The sequence below is a fragment of the Pinus tabuliformis genome, chromosome 5_1 (genome assembly GCF_031772625.1).
Source record: "Pinus tabuliformis cultivar Carrire ecotype Pingquan chromosome 5_1, CPIR1, whole genome shotgun sequence".
Lineage (NCBI taxonomy): Eukaryota > Viridiplantae > Streptophyta > Pinopsida > Pinales > Pinaceae > Pinus > Pinus tabuliformis.
Genome location: NC_142305.1, coordinates 903082834 through 903103862, shown reverse-complemented (window position 1 = coordinate 903103862; position 21029 = coordinate 903082834). Strand labels below are relative to the sequence as shown.

The 21029-nt window shown below is 38.1% G+C and overlaps 1 protein-coding gene across 1 annotated transcript in view; it reads right to left on the bottom strand.

Annotated features, from left to right (window-relative positions):
* The window catches only part of CSTF77 (Tetratricopeptide repeat (TPR)-like superfamily protein), a 409448-nt gene that overhangs the window by 87264 nt on the left and 301155 nt on the right, over nucleotides 1–21029 (bottom strand). The window lies entirely within an intron of this gene.

Sequence of the window (21029 nt, the reverse complement as noted above, 5' to 3'; positions counted from 1 at the left end):
CGCAGTTCAAAGTTATAGTGCAGGTCACTTTGAGATTATAGTCTTACTGAGCACTAGGTATGCCACTAGCGATTCAAGGACAAAGGAAAGGGAGGTTAAGTCATAGACTTCACTCCTAGTTTCACTAGGAGTTAGAAATGTGATTTGCGACCTGTATGTTGGTCACAAATCTGAATTCTAACGTCACTGCGTTTTATAACTTAAAGATATGTTGCCCAACATAATGTTAATCATGACTTCCAACCCTAGGCCCAATTTGCGAACAAGGTTTCTCTATCGACAAGATCAAAAGTGAGGCGTTAAAGTTTACATGATAACTCTATGGGCATATAGTATGAACTATGCCACAAACAAATATGATAAATTAATATAGTCCAAAGCACATATCCTATGATGACACAAACTAACAAGTGTAATCGCTTTCAAACAAATTCAAGCAAAAAACTCATATGATCTCGCCGGTTAATTAATGTGCAATGATACGACTCTAATCAGGGCAAACAGTATTGGTTAAATGATCTAGAGTTCCCAAGCAAATAAATGTTAACTTAGGGTCAAAACCATGGGCATTAAAAGATGGGCGAGGGTTCGAGAGCCACAAGCTCCAAATTCAGAAAATTGAAATAAAAAATCAGTGCTTCTGAGAGGATGGATACAGTATAGGATCCAGAGCCAAGTGGGGCTTGGTGTGTCACAGTTTATACCAATGTTGCGCGAAGCGGGGACGCTTTTTGGAAGACGGGACGCAGAAGCGTCATTTCCCAAAAATATAAGAAGCGAACCATCTCAAAAGCGTCTACTATATATATATATATATATATATTTGCATTTATATTAAAACAAAACATCCAATATACAAAATTAGTTGTAGAAGACATGAAAACATGCATATTTTTACATAAATCAGATAGATATGGCATCCATTGTACATCAATGATTAATTATTCCAACATCAACCATCTAGAATCTAGATTCATTTCTCTTGTCTAGCCTTTGCCTCTACATCGATTCTCTAGGGATATTAGTCAACATTGCCCAATTCAAGCCTTATAATATGGTAGAGAAAGCTTAACATGTCTGATCAATGATTTTGACTTGAGTGAAGGGTACATTTTTGCTATGGCCAGGACAAAGGAGTTCAACAATCAACAACACCAACACTGGAGTACATATAGGGTTGGGTGCTCTTGATTAAATGCCAATCACTTGCCCTAATACATGATATAATCCAATGAAACGCCACAATCCCATTGATCATGAAAATTATTAAGTCTGCTGAATTTTGAATGGGATATGAAATTATATTTTCTCCATATGAACTCTGATGAGGTTGGAACCACTCTCAAACATCCTGAGTCACTTCATGGTAATGTTAAAAATTTAAGTAAAAGGATGGAAATGAAAGATAAAGGAGAATGTCACTTTTACTTTAAGAATTTAACATTACCATTAAGGAGCATCTACGAAGTGTCTAGGGAGCATCAAGGGGCACCTTGGGAGTATTCGAACAGCACAGTTCCTCACATAACAATTTGAAATTTCCAAAATAAAAACAAAAAAAATCCCCGCGTAAACATGTGAACCATCCACCTCTCGGATCTGCTCACGATCCGTGGTGGATACATGCCTAAACCTCCACAGATCTGCACCCAATCCTTTCCGAAACCGTGGATCGAGCCCTGCATATCTGATTTTCCATGAAACGCCAAAAAATGGCGGAACCACGGATCCGATTTTTTGATCTGCGGTTTCGCCGAAGGATCGGTGGCAGATCTGTATGAGAAATGGTTTCGCCTATGGATCCATGGGGGCAGACAATTCTGCAACTATGGTTTATACAGTCGACAGAGAGGATGAAAGGGGATTTTGGATGCCTGAATACACAGATAGTAGGATGGAGGGCATGCATTAGGGATTATAAGCACGTATGGATGTGGGCAATGAATCGTTTTACACATAGCAAGTAAAACAAGAGTAATGATTTCAAGAATACAATCGCAATTGATAATCGAAGGAGAGGTCCACTCATTCAGTGTTGAAGGTAGAGTGAAACAGAATGAGTTAGCAAGTTTATTATATAAGTGGTGGCATGTGCGTGGGAGGTCACAGATTGGGGGTGCACTCTATCATTATTGCATGTGCTAGGGATAATGTTAATTTTTGGTAACAATGGTATGTTCTATGCTTAAGAGCAATTTTACTTCAATTTCTTTATTAGCCCAATATCAATATCCAATTTAGCAGTCACATCAACATGATAGTAAAACGCTGTTAAGTTTTGAAGATGTTCTATGCTAAGAGCAATTTCACTTTTCTCACAGCAATCATACAAGTAGTTAAGCAAAATGCAGATAAAACATATAAGCAGATCTTACAGAAGACAAATCAGAAACAGGAAAAATGTGTGAGATTGTTTCGGCGGTCAACAGGATGCTTCAACCAGCAAAGTCTCCTTTGGTCAGCCAGCCCAGATGTGTCACAAGATCCCTCCAACTAGTAGATGAGTCAACCCAAGTCAATTCTACAAAAGTCAACGTTGTCCTGAAAAGTCAACGCAGGGGCAGCAAGCTAAAAGTCAACGCAGCAGCAAAACGGTCAACCCTTTGACCTCGATTTTTGTGCCAGATAGTACGGCCTTCAAAAATCGAACTTTCCACCAATTTTCAGCTTGATTGGACCAAGCGTTGACCAAAGTCAACGCTGGTCAAACTTTCTGTGAAACCCTAGCAGCAGAAACCCTAGCAGCAGAAAATCCGTACGGTCTGTCCTCTTCGTCCTTCCCACGTGTGGCTGAAATTCGTCCTCCAGGTAGCGTACTCTCTAAGATGAGAGAGGAAGATGTGAGTTGAGTTGTGATCAAATTCTCTCCAACTTTTCCTGTATATATATCCATCAATGAGGGTGTGTGACACATCTGTTGGGCATGTGAGCCTACATTACAAAACTGGCTGACCTTGCACATATAATTTATTAAGAATAATAAATTCACAATATAAGTTCTGCTCATCGGATTAAGACTATTTTTATATGGATTTTACACCTCTCAGAAAGGGGAATCCAACAAAAATATTAGCCTCTTAATCTGAGCATCAGAACATGGAGTTTGGACCTAGTTGTCCAAATTTAACACTCCCTCTCAACTAGGGAGAACTCCATTTATTAGTGCAATCAACATCGTGAGTCATCCCGCCGAAACTTGCTTTGCTGGCTTCTTTATTTCAGAACAGAAGTGGGTCAGTCACAAAGACATCATTCCCCGACTGACATAGTCAGTCCAGAGGTCCCAGACCTCACAAATCTTGATCCCAGATCAAGTGGTTGGACCATGCCATCCTAGATAGAGAGTACGGCAATCTCTGATGCGTCCATCAGTCTTTGCTAATAGTCTCTAACTTTTCCACACCTCATTGGCCAAATGAGAGGTACTTCCCATGAGCCCTGAACTCAATGGGTAGGATGCATACGGGGCACAGATAAATGAGTGGCGAACCAGCTCAATAATCACAAGGGTGGGGCAAAAGCATTATGAGTGCTTATAGCTCCGAGAAGCTATCCCCAAAGCCCCCCAGAGCTCCCAGAGCTCATCGTCCAACAGGACCCACATCATAGGGTCTTTCCACGACACCAAGACTCTCACGGAAGGTTAGGAACTTGACCTTCCCCAGGGGCTTAGTGAGAATATCCGCGACCTGCTCATCAGTTCCTATATGATCGAGCCTTACGGCGCCTCGCTGTACCATATCCCGGATAAAGTGGTACCTGATATCAATATGCTTGGATCGGTCGTGGAACACAGGATTCTCAGTCATATGAATCCCACTCTGATTATCACAGAGTATCACAGTGGTATCTAGCACATGTTGGAACAGCTCACTAAAGAGCTTCCTCAACCAAACTGCTTCACAGCAGGCCATACTAGCAGCAATGTATTCGGCCTCCGCGGTGCTCAAAGCCACCGACTTCTGCTTCCTGCTCATCCATGAGATCGAAGCAGAACCAAGATTGAAACAGCATCCAGATGTGCTCTTACGATCCACCACACTGCCAGCCCAATCGGCATCAGTATATCCACTGAGTATCATACTCCCGGCAGTGTATCTCAGCCCATAGTTTATCGTGCCCCGAAGATATCTCAAAAGATTCTTGGCACCAACCCAGTGAAAATGATGAGGCTCAACCATCTGTTGACTCAAAGTATTCACTGCAAAACATATGTCCGGACGGGTGTTCACTAAGAACATCAAAGCTCCTATGAGTTGACGATACTCAGTAGGATTGGCCAAGATAGGCCCTGCAGCGCTGCCACTCAACTTCTTAAAGTTGAGTTCCATTGGTGTCGACACGGACTTACAGTCCACCATCCCAAATCTTTCCAGAAGCTTCACAATATATTTTCCTTGAGAAAGGAAAATCTCTCCAGGTCTCTGCCAGACCTCCAGGCCTAGGAAATAGTGCATCAGTCCTAGGTCTTTCATCTCGAACTCAGCAGCAAGCTCCCTCTTACATTGATGAATGAGAGGGTCATCACCTGTCAGGAAGAGGTCGTCCACATACAGCACTAGAATGAGAGGCTTTCCTTCCACAACCTTAAAGTAAAGGTTTGGATCAGCATTGCTTCGAGTGAAGCCCAGCTTCATCAAGTAACTATCCATCCTCTCATACCAAGCTCTGGGTGCTTGCTTTAACTCATAGAGGGCTTTCTTCAACCTGCAGACATAAGTGTCTCGATCTTGAACTTCAAATCCCAGAGGTTGTTCTACATACACCTCTTCCTTTATTGCACCATGCAGAAAAGCGGTCTTGACATCCATCTGATGAAGACTCCATCCTTGCGTAGCAGCAAGGGCTATGATGGATCGGATGGTGGTATATCGTGCCACAGGTGCAAATATATCGTCATAGTCAATTCCTTCCTTTTGAGAGAAGCCACGGGCAACAAATCTTGCCTTAAACTTTTCAGCACTCCCATCAGGTCCATGTTTAATCTTGTAGAGCCATTTAGAGGTGACAACAGATTTGTCCTTCGGTCTCGGGACCACATCCCAGACATCATTCTTCATAATAGCCTCATATTCTTCATGCATAGCATCCTTCCAGACTTGATGCTTGATGGCTTCCTCAAAAAAATCCAGGTTCAGATTGTATAATAGAACTCATGGCAGCTAGATACCCTTGGTATCTACACGGCTTCTTGCTTTCTCGGAATGTCCCCCTTGGGGCAGCATGACCCTTAGCATCTTCGAGGGTGTCCCTGAGCCATGATGGCTTCTTTCCTAGAGAAGGGGAAGGATCAATAGGGTCCATAGGCCCTTCAACATCAGGCATAGTCTCATCCTGGGGTTCTTCCAGATTTCCAGGTCTTTCTTCATGATTTTCTTCAGATCTAGGAAGATCTACTACTTTCTTCAGGGAAGCATCTTCGTCAAAAGTGACATCATGGCTTATCTCTACTTCCCTTTGACCAGGTACATAGACTCTATATGCCTTAGAAGTCTCACTGTAGCCCACAAACATTCCTTTCTTTCCAGTAGCATCCAGCTTACTTCTCTTTTCTTTCGGCACATGAAAATAGACAGGACATCCAAAAATTCTAAAATGTGAAACATCAGGTTTCTTACCAGAGAAAAAACTCTTCGGGAGTTTTGGAGTCCAAAGCGGAATGAGGGCATCGGTTTTGAATGTACACAGCAGTATTTGCAGCTTCTCCCCACAGAAACTTTGGAAGACCCTGGTCACATAGCATGGCACGGGCAGCTTCCACAATAGTCCTATTCTTGCGTTTAGCAGCACCATTCTGCTCAGGAGTATATGCAGTGGTAGTCTCCCTCTTAATGCCAGCTTCTCTGCAAAAGTCTTTGAACTCATTTGACTCATATTCAGTGCCATTGTCAGTCCTCAAAATCTTGATCTTCTTTCCGGTCATATTTTCCACCAAGGCTTTGAAGGTACGGAACCACATGAAAGCCTCATCCTTCTTCTTCAAGAAGTATATCTAGGTTTTGCGAGAGAAGTCATCAGTAAATGTCATATAGTAAGAACATCCCCCTAGGGATGTTACAGGCAACATACCGGAAAGATCAGAATGGACCTGTTGCAATATCTCAGATGTCTTTGTGACACTTGAGGGGAAAGGTCCCCTTGAATGTTTTCCTTCAGCACAGCCCTTACATACACCTTCATGATTATTTCCAAAATCAGGCATCCCTGTCACCACCTTCCTTGCTTCGGGAAGAGCCTTGTAATGAGGGTGTCCAAATCTTCGGTGCCATAGTTTGGTTTGACGGATAGTATCACAAGTCATAGCTCCCAACGGACTCCCTCCAACCTGGTAGAGTGTACCAACTCTAAAACCAATTGAGATAGCTTCCTTGAAGCTCTTCTTCCACATGAGTACCTTTCCATCAGGGAAAGTTACATTGAATCCTTTGTCTTCCATGGCAGATACAGACACAAGGTTCTTCTTCAATTTGGGTACATAGAGTACATCTTGTAGATGGAGGACTTGTGAAAATTGAAATATCACTGCTAGGCATAACTGTCATGAGAGTAAGTGATACTACAATAAGTGCAGAAGATCACTGTCAGAAAACTATGTCATATTGTCATGTTTCACTACAGAAGATGGGGTCTGATAATAAGCCCACTTGACTACCCTTAAGCTCTTCCATATATCCATTTTTAAGACTCCAAAGCATCTGCCTTGTAACAGCCCTTGTTGTCCCTCTCAAGGGACTATACTTGGAGCTTTACCAAGCATCTTCTTACAGCCCATTATACCAGAATTGCAAACTGTCTAATCTGGACCATAATATCTGGCAAATTCATCATTACAAAAGACAAGCACATACCTGTGATAGACGTCATATTTCTGTCCACAAATACATTTCGACCAATGCACAGACCCTGAAATTTCGGCCCTGGTTAGGGCTTTCTGTGGCTGCTACGACAGCCCTACTATACAGCCTTCAAACTTCTTTAATTACTGCGTTGATGGTCAAGGGTACTGCGGCCTTCTTCCTGCTCCTTGTTGGGCCTCTCGGCCCTCTCAAAACAGACTTTTGTCCCATTGTAAAACTCAAAATCACTCAGCGGCCTGTGCATAGAGAATAACCCTTGTCTTTATGCCCAGAACTCCTCTTTACAAGCTCGGCTAGCCTCCTTCCTTACTCGGCCAATCAGATCATAAACAAAAGACACAGAAATACTCCTCTTCGCACTTTGGCCAGAGCTCTTAAGCCTGCGGATACTTGACTCTTCATGACTGCAGCCTCATGTCCTTATGACTGCGGCTTCCTTTACTGCCTAAACATATCCTCTACAGCTGCGCTGTATATCTTTCCGTTACAACGTGTATATCATTGATAGCGTATATAATCCTTTATGTACAGCGACACAAAGGCATCCATTGACATCGATGATGATTGCTATAGATAGAGTTTGTCTTCACCTCAGCTCCGATACCATGTTAAGTTTTGAAGATGTTCTATGCTAAGAGCAATTTCACTTTTCTCACAGCAATCATACAAGTAGTTAAGCAAAATGCAGATAGAACATATAAGCAGATCTTACAGAAGACAAATCAGAAACAGGAAAAATGTGTGAGATTGTTTCGGCGGTCAACAGGATGCTTCAACCAGCAAAGTCTCCTTTGGTCAGCCAGCCCAGATGTGTCACAAGATCCCTCCAACTAGTAGATGAGTCAACCCAAGTCAATTCTACAAAAGTCAACGCTGTCCTGAAAAGTCAACGCAGGGGCAGCAAGCTAAAAGTCAACGCAGCAGCAAAACGGTCAACCCTTTGACCTCGATTTTTGTGCCAGATAGTACGGCCTTCAAAAATCGAACTTTCCACCAATTTTCAGCTTGATTGGACCAAGCGTTGACCAAAGTCAACGCTGATCAAACTTTCAGCGAAACCCTAGCAGCAGAAAATCCGTATGGTCTGTCCTCTTCGTCCTTCCCACGTGTGGCTGAAATTCGTCCTCCAGGTAGCGTACTCTCTAAGATGAGAGAGGAAGATGTGAGTTGAGTTGTGATCAAATTCTCTCCAACTTTTCCTGTATATATATCCATCAATGAGGGTGTGTGACACATCTGTTGGGCATGTGAGCCTACATTACAAAACTGGCTGACCTTACACATATAATTTATTAAGAATAATAAATTCACAATATAAGTTCTGCTCATCGGATTAAGACTATTTTTATATGGATTTTACACCTCTTAGAAAGAGGAATCCAACAAAAATATTAGCCTCTTAATCTGAGCATCAGAACATGGAGTTTGGACCTAGTTGTCCAAATTTAACAAATGCAGATAGAACATAAACATAAACAACAAAAGACAAGCCAAGACAAGAGGACACAAGATGTGGCACCAACCAACAACAAACCCCAATGTGGGGAAACTCTTGATCAATTCTTCTTATATTCTTCAATAGCTCACCAAAGAGAGATAGTACAATTTACAAATCTGATAATTTATGACAGCAGCAAAAAACCCTAACCAAAAGAGTCAACGTTGGTCAACAAGGAAGAATTCTTCCTCTATTCAGCTTGGCCAAACCCAGTCAACTTCGGCCTCCAACAGCAAGTGTAATCAGCCCAAAACAGTCCGAAAATGTCCAGTCAAAACTGGTCAACGAATGTCAACCCTGCAGCCAGCCCTAGGACAGTCAATGTTAGTCAAAGGAGATGTCAGATTGCCTTGATTTTACTGCCCAGATCTATGGCCTGCTAGGACAGATATACCTCACCCAAACTGAAGTCAAAACAGGTCAACGCTTGAGGTCAATGCAGTCAAACAGCCTCCCTGCAACTCAGTCAACACAGTCAAACAGAAATTTGTCCTTCTCCCTTCGCACGTGTAAGAGAAAGTTGCCCAGATATGCATACCGAATCACAAGAGGAGAGATGTGAGATGATATGATGGTGAAAATGACTTGAGGTCTCCTCCTTTTATATGCAACGTTGAGGATGAGTTGGGGGTTTGAATCCCTGTTTTGCTTGCTAGCCGACCTTGACAATTTGTCCATAATATAAATAAATTCATATCTTCATTTGTACATGTCAAAATCGGATGATCTTTAGATCAATCCTACACCTCTCAGAGAGAGGAATCCAAGAAAAATATAAGTTGTCATAAATAAGATGACCGATGTGGATTTTGGCCTAGTTGCCAATTTTAATAGATAAACCAGTCACAAGTCGCAGTTCTAGAGTGTAGAGACAAGTCATTGTAAACTCAAACTGCAATTTGCGACTAAAGGTTGTCGGTAGCTTAAGGTTGGTCACAAATCGCAATTTTAGTGGCTTGGGAGACTAGCACTGCAAGTTGCGATTGCAACTTGCGACTAGGTTAGCAAAACACAAGTCTTGAAACTTTAAGGCTAGGCTTACCAAAATGCAATGAAACCCTAGATAGGTCAAATGAGGAGTTAAACTCTAAAAAACCCTAGGCAAAGTGTGATAGGAGATTAAGTAAATGGGGACTCCAAATTTTGAAGTGGTAAAAAATTTGGGGTTATTGTAGTGGCTACAACAGGTCCACAAGTGGAGTGCTCCCCATCAACAAGGTCCACTCTAACCAACTCATGTGCCCTTCAAGGCAATCTTCTTCCAATAAGGTTAAACCTCAACCCAAGAGAATGTACCTTTCCTCAAAGCGCATGCCTCACATGTTCTCAGGATAAATGGTTACATGACAACTCATACCAAGCACACTTCTCCAAGTAACTAACTTAAACATTGTGTTGCACATGTGACAACTTAAGTACTGTGCCCTCCTAGTTCTAGTATGTGCGTCAGAAAAATAGGTGAAACGGGGCTATGAGACAACTCACCCTCATGAGGATCTCTCCCCCTGAGGCATGCCTCTAATAGCAAGAGTAAAACAATCTCTAACCAACAGAGAAACTAACAAAAAGCACTTAGTGATGGAATAATGGATCATTTGTCAAATATTAAATAATTAAAGTGTTTTAGGTGAGAGATTTATGGAGAAATTAATGGAATAACAGGTGAGAGAATTATGGAGTGATTTGTGGAATTATTGATTAAGAAATTTGTGGAGTTGACAAAATCCCAATACCTCTCCTCATGTATAAATATATCTCTATGTTAATGAAATAAGTTGAGTTGGTGTGTGAGAGTTGTGCATTATTGTTGAATGTTTTATGCTCTGTAATTTATTTTTTTACTGTGTTGTTCTATCTTTCATTTGGTATCAGAGCCATTGCCCCCAAGAATTAGAGAGTTTGTGAGATCTATGAGAACCCTCTTGAAAAACAGAACTTGTGTGTTTTTCATGTGTGTTTGGTGCATGCATGAAGAACCTGAATAAAGAAGTGTTGGACATGAAGCAACGTTGGAGCATGCAGACTAACGTGAAAATTCTTTCCTGCATACCTATGCGATGAAGATACGTTTGTTGGTGTAAATTTGTTTTTGCTGGTGTGTTTTTCTTTTTTGATATGTTTTTTGCCTCTGAGGTTGTTTTGAGCCTGCGTGCATTGATCTGGTAGCCTGTGATAGTTGGAAGCAGTGATGATAATATCGGCGACATATCACCGAATATCGAAAATATCGCAATATTTTCGGTGAGCCGAAATATCGTCGAGAAAATATCGCGATATTTTTGGCTCCCGAAAATATCGTGATATTTCTGAGATATCGCTGATATCTCGGCAAAATATCGCGAGACGACATGAAATATCGCCGGGCGTGTTTTGTCGCGGCTAGAAAAAGGGAAAATCATTTTTTTCTTCATTTTTGTTTTTGAGTGTTAGAGAAGGAAGGGGAAGAATTTTGTGATGGTTGTCAAGGAGGGTTTGAGGATCAAACAACGATTATCACCACCAACTAAGATTTTTTTGTGGATCAGAGATTGAAGAATAGTGAGACAAACTTCATTTCTTCCATTAACAGGTATGTTCTTAAAAACCCCTATGTTAATGATTTTTTCATAGATTTAGGGTTATGCTTGCTTGCCTCTTTGCCTACCAACATTTTGTTTCTTTGTTTTTTTCCATTTGCTATGATTTTCATGCCCATGAGCCAATGCAAGGGTTTTTTCCATATTTGGACAGCAAGCTTCATTTTTTTTCCAATTTTCTTATGCACCCTCTTATTGCCATTTTTCATTCACATTGCAAAATGCAAATAATGTAGTAATTTTTTTTAAAGGAGGTGGTTATTACTTATTATTTTTTGTGTTGGGGGTTTTAATGCCAATTTTTTGTTTTTTTTGTGCCCTAGGTTTGAATTAGTTCACTACAAATGTCAAATATGCCAAAAGCCTTGGACCCATTTTGGGAGTATGGGGAGGCTGTTGGTGGGGCAAATCAGGCATATATATCATGCAAATTGTGTGGGACCAAGATGTCAGGAGGGGTTACACGATTGAAATACCATTTGGCTAGACTCTCTGCACATGATGCAGATGTAATGCCTTGTATGGTTTCTAGTGCAAAGGTTATACAAAAAGCTCTTGAAGCAATTGTTGAACAACAAAGAAAGAAAGCTGCTAGGGAGAGGCCAATGGTCTCAGATAGATAGCTGCTAGTTTTATTTGTTTTGTGACTTTTGCTACATATAAGTTCATAACTCATGATGATGAAATACTTTTAAAGTTTTATATATGTGATGTTATTTTGTTTGAGTCCTTGATTGGACAATTACCAGAGATCAGTAGGATATGTGATGTTATTTTGTTTGAGTCCTTGATTGGACAATTATCGGGGATCAGCAGGATTTGGTATCGCCTTTGAAGTTTAATGTATCATTTCTATTTGACATCATATATATCAGTGCTTTCTTCATATTTATGTGCCAATGTGTTTAGTTCATGTTGTTATTGCTGAAAAAATGAATATATTATGCATTTTTTATGCATGTCGATATTTGCCAATATTTTGCCGATATTGCTGATAAGATGTTTTCTGGACCCTCGTCGATATTTTGCCGATACCGCTATTTTCAACACTGGTTGGAAGCAATGTTGGAGTGAAGTTTTTTGTCTAGAACAGCAAAAGAGGAGTCACCAACGTGGAATAAGAACAAACCCGCTTGGAGAAGACCTACGTGAAGCTACGTGGAGAAGTCTTCTGCATGGATGAGAATCTAAGCGTGAAGAGACTCCAAGTTGTTTGCATTATTAAGCCAGTCTGTTAGAGCTTGCAAGAGCTACTGCAATTTCATCAGGTCAAATGCTTGTTCGACAAATAGTCATTCAAACTGGGATCATTCGATTCTGGACATGCAAGTTTAAACGTGGACGTGAAATTTGAAATAAGAGTGGAGTGAACTTTAAAGTTTTAAAGTTTAACATTAAAGTTTTTTTAGTGGAGTGACTTTTCATGAGTTTTTTTTAAATATTAAAACTTTTGTTTGGAGTGCACGTTAATGTTTCTTGAAGTGTGCATGACACACTCCTTTAGTTTGTAAAAAGGGCTTTATAAATGTGTAAAAGGGATTAACATTTTCTAATAAGGGAGATATAAGAAGTAAATATGTTTTATAAGGTTTTGAAAAGGGAGAATTAATATTTCTTCTCATGAAGGGAGATAAGATGGTTTGCAATAATGAAAGGAGATATAAGATGTAATTTTGAAAAATTGAGCTTTTTAGCTCTCTTTGTACTCTTCCAATTAATAAAATTGATATTTTGTGGTGGTGGTTGAGTCCCAATTTTTGGGACATTTGGTTCTTGTCCCGGGTTGAAGTGGGACACATTGTGTTCTTTTGTGCATTTTCTCTCCATCACTTTCTCTTACTCTTCGCATGGCGACAAGCAATATTGTATTCCTTAAACTTGTTGGCACAAACTACTTTTATTGGAGCAAACGTATGCAACCTATATTCATCACTCAAGATTTATGGGAACTTGTAACTGATGGATACATTATGCCTTCTCCTGATGAATTCAAAGCATTAAGTGATGATGAAAAGAAATCTCTTAAGGAACTTATTAAGAAAGATAATGAAGCACTTTCACTTATAGGCAGTGCTCTTGAAGAATCTATATTTCCAAGAATCAGTGGTGCAATATCATCTCAAGAAGCACGGGATATCTTAAAGAACACATCTGAAAGTGTTGTTGTAGCTAAACTGCAAACATTAAGGAGGAATTTTGAAAATGCCCATATGCAAAGTAATGAATCCATTCATGATTACATCACAAAAAGGCAAGATCTTGTTAATCAGATGAGGTCATTAGGTGAAGATGTTCTAGAAAGAAGGCTAATTGAGAAGATTTTAAGAAGTGTTCTACCTAAGTTTCAAATGGTCACAACCAATACTATGGTCTCCAAAGATTTAAATACCATAAAAATTGATGAATTAAGTGGATTCTTGTTAACTCTTGAAGAGAATCAACCATCTGAGCAAGTCACTGTTTTAAGAATTGGCCGGCTCGAAACCGATTCGACCGAGTTGGTCCGAGTCAAGCCCTCACCGGGTCGACTCAGCCATCAAACCGGTTCAGCAGGCCAGGTTATTACCGAGCCGGCCGAGTTGTCTAACAACTCGGTCGGCTCGGTAACAATGGCCTGAAAACTCAAAAAATAGCAATTTTTTTTGCTTGCTTTTTGGTGAAGAGATTTGTGTTAAAAGTTGGTGGACACACGAATTCCACATTAGCTTACTGTTTTCATAGGTTGTTTACTTGTTCACATGACTTCTTGTAGCATAAATTGTTTAGTGCTTGAAAATAGAAAGTGATGAGTTTGGCGCTGGCAATTTGATAGGATCTAATGTTGTGAACTTTTTGCCAAGAACATGAAATCTCCTATAAGAATGGAGCAAGACATCTGTTGCCTTCATTGTATAAAATTCCTCAAGGAACAATGTGAATTTCTAAGTAAACAATGATACTATCTGAGAATTGAAATACTAATCAGACATGTGATCCTAGTTAGAATGTTTATAGGTGCAATTCTCTCTTCCAAGATGGCAATTTATATTTATACATATTACAAAGTTGATGGGAACAAACTTGAAGTTGCCACGAGGGATCCTAAAAAGAGAATAACCACAAAATATTCTATGGGGTGTAGATGGGTTTGTCATGACTGCATGTAGATGTGGATGCAGAAGTTTTGGTGTTAGAGATCCTATATCTTGATCTGTGTCACATACAAATTGCTTTTGTAGTTCTTCTCATGAATACATCTATTAACATCCACCTTGGTGAGATGGTCTTAGATGATTGATGAGGGTACAAGATTAAAAATGAGTTACAAACTATGAACCATGTAGATATGCTACCAGTGGTTGATCCAGATGATCTTGGCTCCTCTAGCAATAGCCACTAGCCCGTAGTACTGGTCACAGTTTACTTTTGTTGTACAGGCCATTTCTAGCCTCCTTAGTTATGTGTTTTTGTTTTGATCTCTATATCATCATCATGTATGTATTGGACAGTGCCATTTTGATATAATGGATATATTCATGAACCTACTTTGATCATATGTTGTCTTCTATCTATATTCTAATGTTGTGTGTTTGGAAACATGAATAAAAATCTTTAAAACTATGTTTTTTTATAAATAAAAAAATATATTTAATGTAATTTTTACAACGACTGAATCATTGAAATCGAGTTGGCCGAGTCGATACCGAGTCAGAATCGAAGTCGGAGTCGACCCTCGGCCGAGTCGGAATCGGAGTCGAAGTTTTAAAACATTGGAGCAAGTAGAACATGCCTTTTCTGCAAAACATAGAGGAAGAGGAAGGAGTAGGGGTCAATATCATAATCAGAATCAAAACAGAAATCAACAAAGTTCACAAGGAAATGCATCACCTTCAAGAGGTAGAGGCAGGAATCCCAGTCAGTTTAGAGGAAGAGGCAGAGATGGATCTCACGGAAGAGGACAAGGAAGAGATGGAGGCAAAAATGGAGGAAGAGGTGGAGGACCACAGTGTTATTATTGCCAAAAATTTGGCCATCTTGAAAGAGATTGTTATGCAAAAATGCGAGATATGGAGCGAAAAGGTGCTAATACAGTTGTTGAAGAAACTAGGAATGAGAAGTTATTCATCTCAAGTTTGATGGCACATAGTGAAGAAAGTGAAGCATGGTATATTGATTTAGGATGTTCAACTCATATGACATCTCAAGAGGAGTTGTTTACCAAAATTAATGACAATTATTCTGGTAAAGTCATATTTGGTGATGATAGTGTTTCTGAGGTGAAAGGGAAAGGCACAATTGCAATACCAGCATTACATGGAAAGAAGAAGTTAATTGAGGACACTTTGTTGACACCAACATTGAAGAAGAACCTACTTTTTGTAGGACAGATGATGGATCAAAACTACAAGTTAGTGTTTGATAATAAAGAATGCTTAATCATGGATAAGTTGACTAAAAATGCAGTTGTAACAAGAGGTGAATGTAACGAATAAAATATATAAATAATATAAATATAATGTAAATGATAATAATCATAATTAATAATTAGTTAAGTAGTAATTAGGTTGAAGAGGCATGTCTAATAAGACATGACTCTTCATGAAGAGACATTTGCGTGGTATATAAGCAAGCCTCTCGTTCCCATTGTAAATCATTCATTCATATTCATTTTATTTAATATAATATTTATGTCCTAAATGGATATCTTGACATTCCAAGTCTTTTGGAGTAATTAATCTGTAGAAGGAACTTTGTTTGCTTCATTTGGTATCATAGCAGTTCGGTCCTCTAGGTCGCTTAACCAGTGCATAGAGCTCGTTCTCCTATCCAAGTCCTTGGCTATCGAAATTCGTCAACCTTCCTGCCGTACAATTGAAGCATTTTGCTCAGAATTTGGGAGTTTCTCCTTTAAACATTTTTTTTAGGCCTTTGGCCAAAAAAAAAAAAAGTTAACCAAAATATATATATATATATATATATATATATATATAAGTAAATAAAAATAAAAAAAATAAAAAAAGTAAAAGAAAAAACAAAACGGATACAAAATCTCATACCAAGTATATTTAAAACTTCTTACGTGGAGAAGCCCGTGGTTATAAAAACAACCCATGGTAATTGCCCATGGTATTTTAAAAAGTTGAAAAAAAAAACAAAAAAACAAAAGGAATACGTTTTACTTTTACGTGGAGAACATTTTAACGGAGGTTTTAAAAACAACCCATGGTAATAGCCCATGGTATTTTAACATCGTGACTGTCTCATATGAAAAGACGTGTCCTTTATATTTATTAAGTGGGGTGACACTAAAAATTTATCAAGGAAGTAATTAAGTATATAAAAAAGGGACCAATTTATTATTAAAAAAAAAAGAAAGAGAAACTATTATTATTATAAGATAATAAAGTTATTTTGAAAATGGGTCTTAATATAAAGAAATACACACATATATAGAGGACAACAATATAAAGGAGTATTTTTTTAATAAAAGGGTATTCAAGTTTTTAACAATCCACATTAAAGGAGAATATTTGAAAAATATATATAGAAGAAATAAGTGATATTTTATAATAAAAATAGCTCCAGTTGACATATTGTTTACGTAAAAACATCAAGGCAAAAATCGAGACAAGTAATGGAAGGTTTCCTGAAACCCGTAGTAAATGTGTTTATACACTATTTAAAATCAAAGGATCACTAGCAAGAAGAGACATCATAATCTCTATCAGTCCTACTGAAAGAAGTAATTATGTTAGTCCTAAATGTGCGTGATCCCTGAATCAAATATAGTTGAAACAAATATTTTTGGCAAACAATATGATATAAGCAATCTACACCTAAATATTAGAGATTATACTTTTACCTCACAATTCACCGTGCAAACCTTATCCTTTAATGATAGTGACATTGTTTTGGGATCACCATGGATGAAAACTCTAGGTTCCTTTATTCTAAATACTAAGAAAAAGTTTTTAACATTTTCTTACAAGAAGAAGAAAATAACACTCCAAGATGTTACACTAAAACCTAATTCAGTAACGCCAGAAGATATATCGGATATTTCAAAAGTAATTTCTCAAGAAGGTAAAAAAGTATTACAAAATATGCAAAATGAAATTGACAAAATCACTATTGACAAAAATGAAGAAGTTTCTCGACTTAAAAACATAGTGAAAAATTATTGACGCAAATTAAGAAACTTAAGAAGGATAAGAAGTCATTAGAAAACAAGGTACAACAATTTATCAAGAAAGAAGCATCAAATGTAGGAATTCAAGTTGATGACAAAACAACAAATACCAATCCAATGAATATGACAACTCCAGAAGACAAGTCAGTTGAAGAAACGACACACGTAGATGTTGCAGTTCAAACAATGAACATCCCATGTGAATGTTCCATAACCATCTCAACAACATCTTTGTCAGAAGAAAATATAAAAATTGGCACATGCTCAGTAAGGAGAAATCAAACCAAAAAAATTCCATATCGGCATTCGAATCATGAGAACAAACGAATCAACCATGTTACATATTTGAACTAGTCAGAACCGAAACAACAAATTGATGTTCCAAATAATAGTGATGTAACATCAATTCCGTCTTATGTTGACAAGTCGTTACAAAATTTTAGTAATCAAAATACTATACAGAAGATTAATCTGGGATGGTCTGATCCCTTCTCAGTGCGACAATTCTGTTTGTCACAAAAAGATCATATCAGCTTGTATCGACGAAGATGATTGTTCCAAGAGAGAAAGACTTTCAAAGTCGAAAAAGAGATCAAGCTTTGAGGACAAAGCTCTTTCAGGAAGGAGGCAATGTAACGAATAAAATATATAAATAATATAAATATAATGTAAATGATAATAATCATAATTAATTATTAGTTAAGTAGTAATTAAGTTGAAGAGGCATGTCTAATAAGACATGACTCTTCATGAAGAGACGCATGGTATATAAGCAAGCCTCTCCTTCCCATTGTAAATCATTCATTCTTATTCATTTTATTTAATATAATATTTATGTCCTGAATGGATATCTTGACATTCCAAGTCTTTTGGAGTAATTAATCTGTAGAAGGAACTTTGTTCGCTTCAATGAAATGACTGAAGACATAATTTTCAAGCTCTCCTTTGATTCAAGTAATTCACAAAGTTTGAATACAACAAAAGAAGCAAATAGTAAGCTTTGGCATTAAAGGATGGGACATCTAAATTTTCCGAGTTTGGTGTTGTTAAGAAAGCAGAACATGGTGAATGGTCTTCCTTATATCAAGTTGAATGATGATGTATGTGAATGGTGTATTTTTGGGAAAAAACACAGGGAAAGTTTCTCAGATAGAACATGGAAGGCTAGAGAACGTTTAGCGTTGGTGCATTCAAATTTGTGTGGTCCAATGGAGAGTGTCCCTTTTGGAAAGGCATGTTATTTTCTCACTTTCATTGATGATTATTCTAGGAAGACATGGGTGTATTTTCTGAAAGAGAAGGCTAAAGTGTTTTCTCATTTTCTTGAGTTTAAGGCCTTGGTTGAAAATCAAAGTGGTCTACAAATTCTCACCCTAAGAACAGATAATGGGGGAGAATACAAGTCAAATGAGTTTTTGAATTATTGTAGGAAGAATGGAATAAAGCGAGACTTTACTAATTCATATTCACCTCAACAAAATGGTATTGCAGAGAGGAAAAATAGAACCACAGTTGAAATGGCTAGAAGCATGTTAAAAACGAAGTAACTTGGAAATGAGTTTTGGGTTGAAGCAGTACACATAGATGTATACACTCTTAACCGATGTCCTACAAAGGCAGTGTTGAATTTGACTCCAGAAGAAGCATGGTTAGGATACAAACCAAGTGTTGCACATATGAAAGTTTTTGGTTGTACTACATATGCACATGTTCCTAAGGAAAAGAGGAAGAAATTGGATGATAAGAGTGTGAAGTGTATCTTTATTGGATACAGTACTGAAACAAGAAGTTACAAGTTGTTTGATCCAGAGGCAAAGAAGGTGATAATAAGCAAAGATGTTGTGTTTGATGAGAAGGGAATCTATCATCCAGAACAGGTATAGTTTGAATTGAAGAAAGATGTAGTGAATATTGGTGATGAATCAAATTCCAAGTTAGTAAAAGAAGATGAAGTTAAGAAGAAGCCTAAGTGGCTTGAAAGGAGTCATTCAAAAAGCAGTATGTTGGATAGAAATTTTGAAAGAACAGTTACTAGATCTCAAAGTTCTCTAGTGAATTATGCACTTATGGGACAGGTAATGAAAATGGATGAACCACGGATTATGCAGAAGCATCAAGAAAAAAAGAATGGAATGAAGCTATGGAAGAAGAAATGAATGCCTTAGTGAAAATGATACATGGGACTTGGTCAAATTATTGAAGGGAAAAGATGTAATTGGCACTAAGTGGGTTTATAAAACCGAGTATAAATCAAATGGCACAATTGATAAGTATACGGCTCGTTTAGTTGCAAAAGGTTATGCACAAAAAGAAGGAATTCATTATACTGAGACTTTTGCCCCAGTGGCAAAGTTTGATACAATCAGGATGATTCTTGCATTAGCTACACAATACAAGTGGCCAATTTTTCAAATGGATGTTAAATCAACTTTCTCAATAGTTATGTGGATGAAGTAATTTATGTGGAGCAGGCTGAAGGTTTTGAAGTGCCAGGGAAAGAAGATTATGTTTATAAGTAGAAGAAGGCCTTGTATGGTCTTAAGCAAGCGCCAAGAGCATGGTATTCAAGATTTGATAGGTATTTTCAAGACCATGGCTTAGTTAAAAATTCATTTGAGCCCAATCTCTATATCTTTCAGTCAGGACATGACATTCAGATAGTTGTCTTATATGTTGATGATTTGATCTACACAGGGAACAGTACAAAACCATTTCAAAGGTTTAAGTCACATATGATTGTTGAGTTTGAGATGACAAATCTTGGTGAGTTGCGTTATTTCTTGGGTATTGAAGTTTGGCAGAAGGAAGATGGTATTTTCATGTCACAATCCAAGTATATTTGGGACATTTCGAAAAAGTTCAGAATGTTGAGTTGCAAACCAACGACAACTCCTTTGGGAGTTGGGTTGAAGTTATACGAACAGGATGGCTCCAATTCAATTGATGTTACTTTGTATCGTCAATTGGTTGGAAGTTTGATCTACTTAACTACAACTCGACCAAATATTTCTCTTGCAATCAGTATGGTATCAAGATTTATGGCAGAACCCAAGGAAATACATTGGAAAGCAGCAAAGAGGATTTTATGATATCTACGTGGAATAGTTGGTTATGGTTTGGTATATAGGTCTACAGAGGATTTCAGGTTGATTGGTTATGCAGATTCAGATTGGGCTAGATGTATGGATGACAGGAAATCAACTTCAGGGTATTCATTCAATATGGGTTCAGCGGCAGTTGCTAGGAGTACTATTAAGCAACCGACAGTTTCTCTCTCACCAGCAGAAGCAAAGTATAAAGCACCAGCGACAGCAGCATGTGAAGCAGTTTGGCTAAGAAGAATTCTAGAGGGGATCTACATGAACAACAAGAGCAACCCACTCAGTTGATGTATGATAATCAAAGCGCTATTCAGATGACCAAGAATCTAGTTTTCCATAAGAAGACCAAGGATATTGATATTCAATATCATTTTGTTCGGGATCTAGTTCAGCGAGGAGTGATCAAGATCGAGTACTACAGAACAGATGAACAGGTAGCTGATATATTCACCAAAGCACTGTCTAAGGAAAAGTTCTACAAATTTAGAGATGATCTTGGAATATTTCCAAATGATCATTATGGGGGAGAAATGATGGAATAAGGGATCATTTGTCAAATATTAAATAAATAAAGTTGTTTTTAGTGAGAGATTTATGGAGAAATTAGTGGAATAATGGGTGAGAGATTTGTGGATGATTGTTGAGAGAATTATGGAGTGATTTGTGGAGTTATTGATTGAGAAATTTGTGGAGTTGACAAAATCCCAATACCTCTCCTCATGTATAAATATATATCTATGTTAATGAAATAAGTTGAGTTGGTGTGTGAGAGCTGTGCATTATTGTTGAATGTTTTATGCTCTGTAATTTATTTTTTACTGTGCTGTT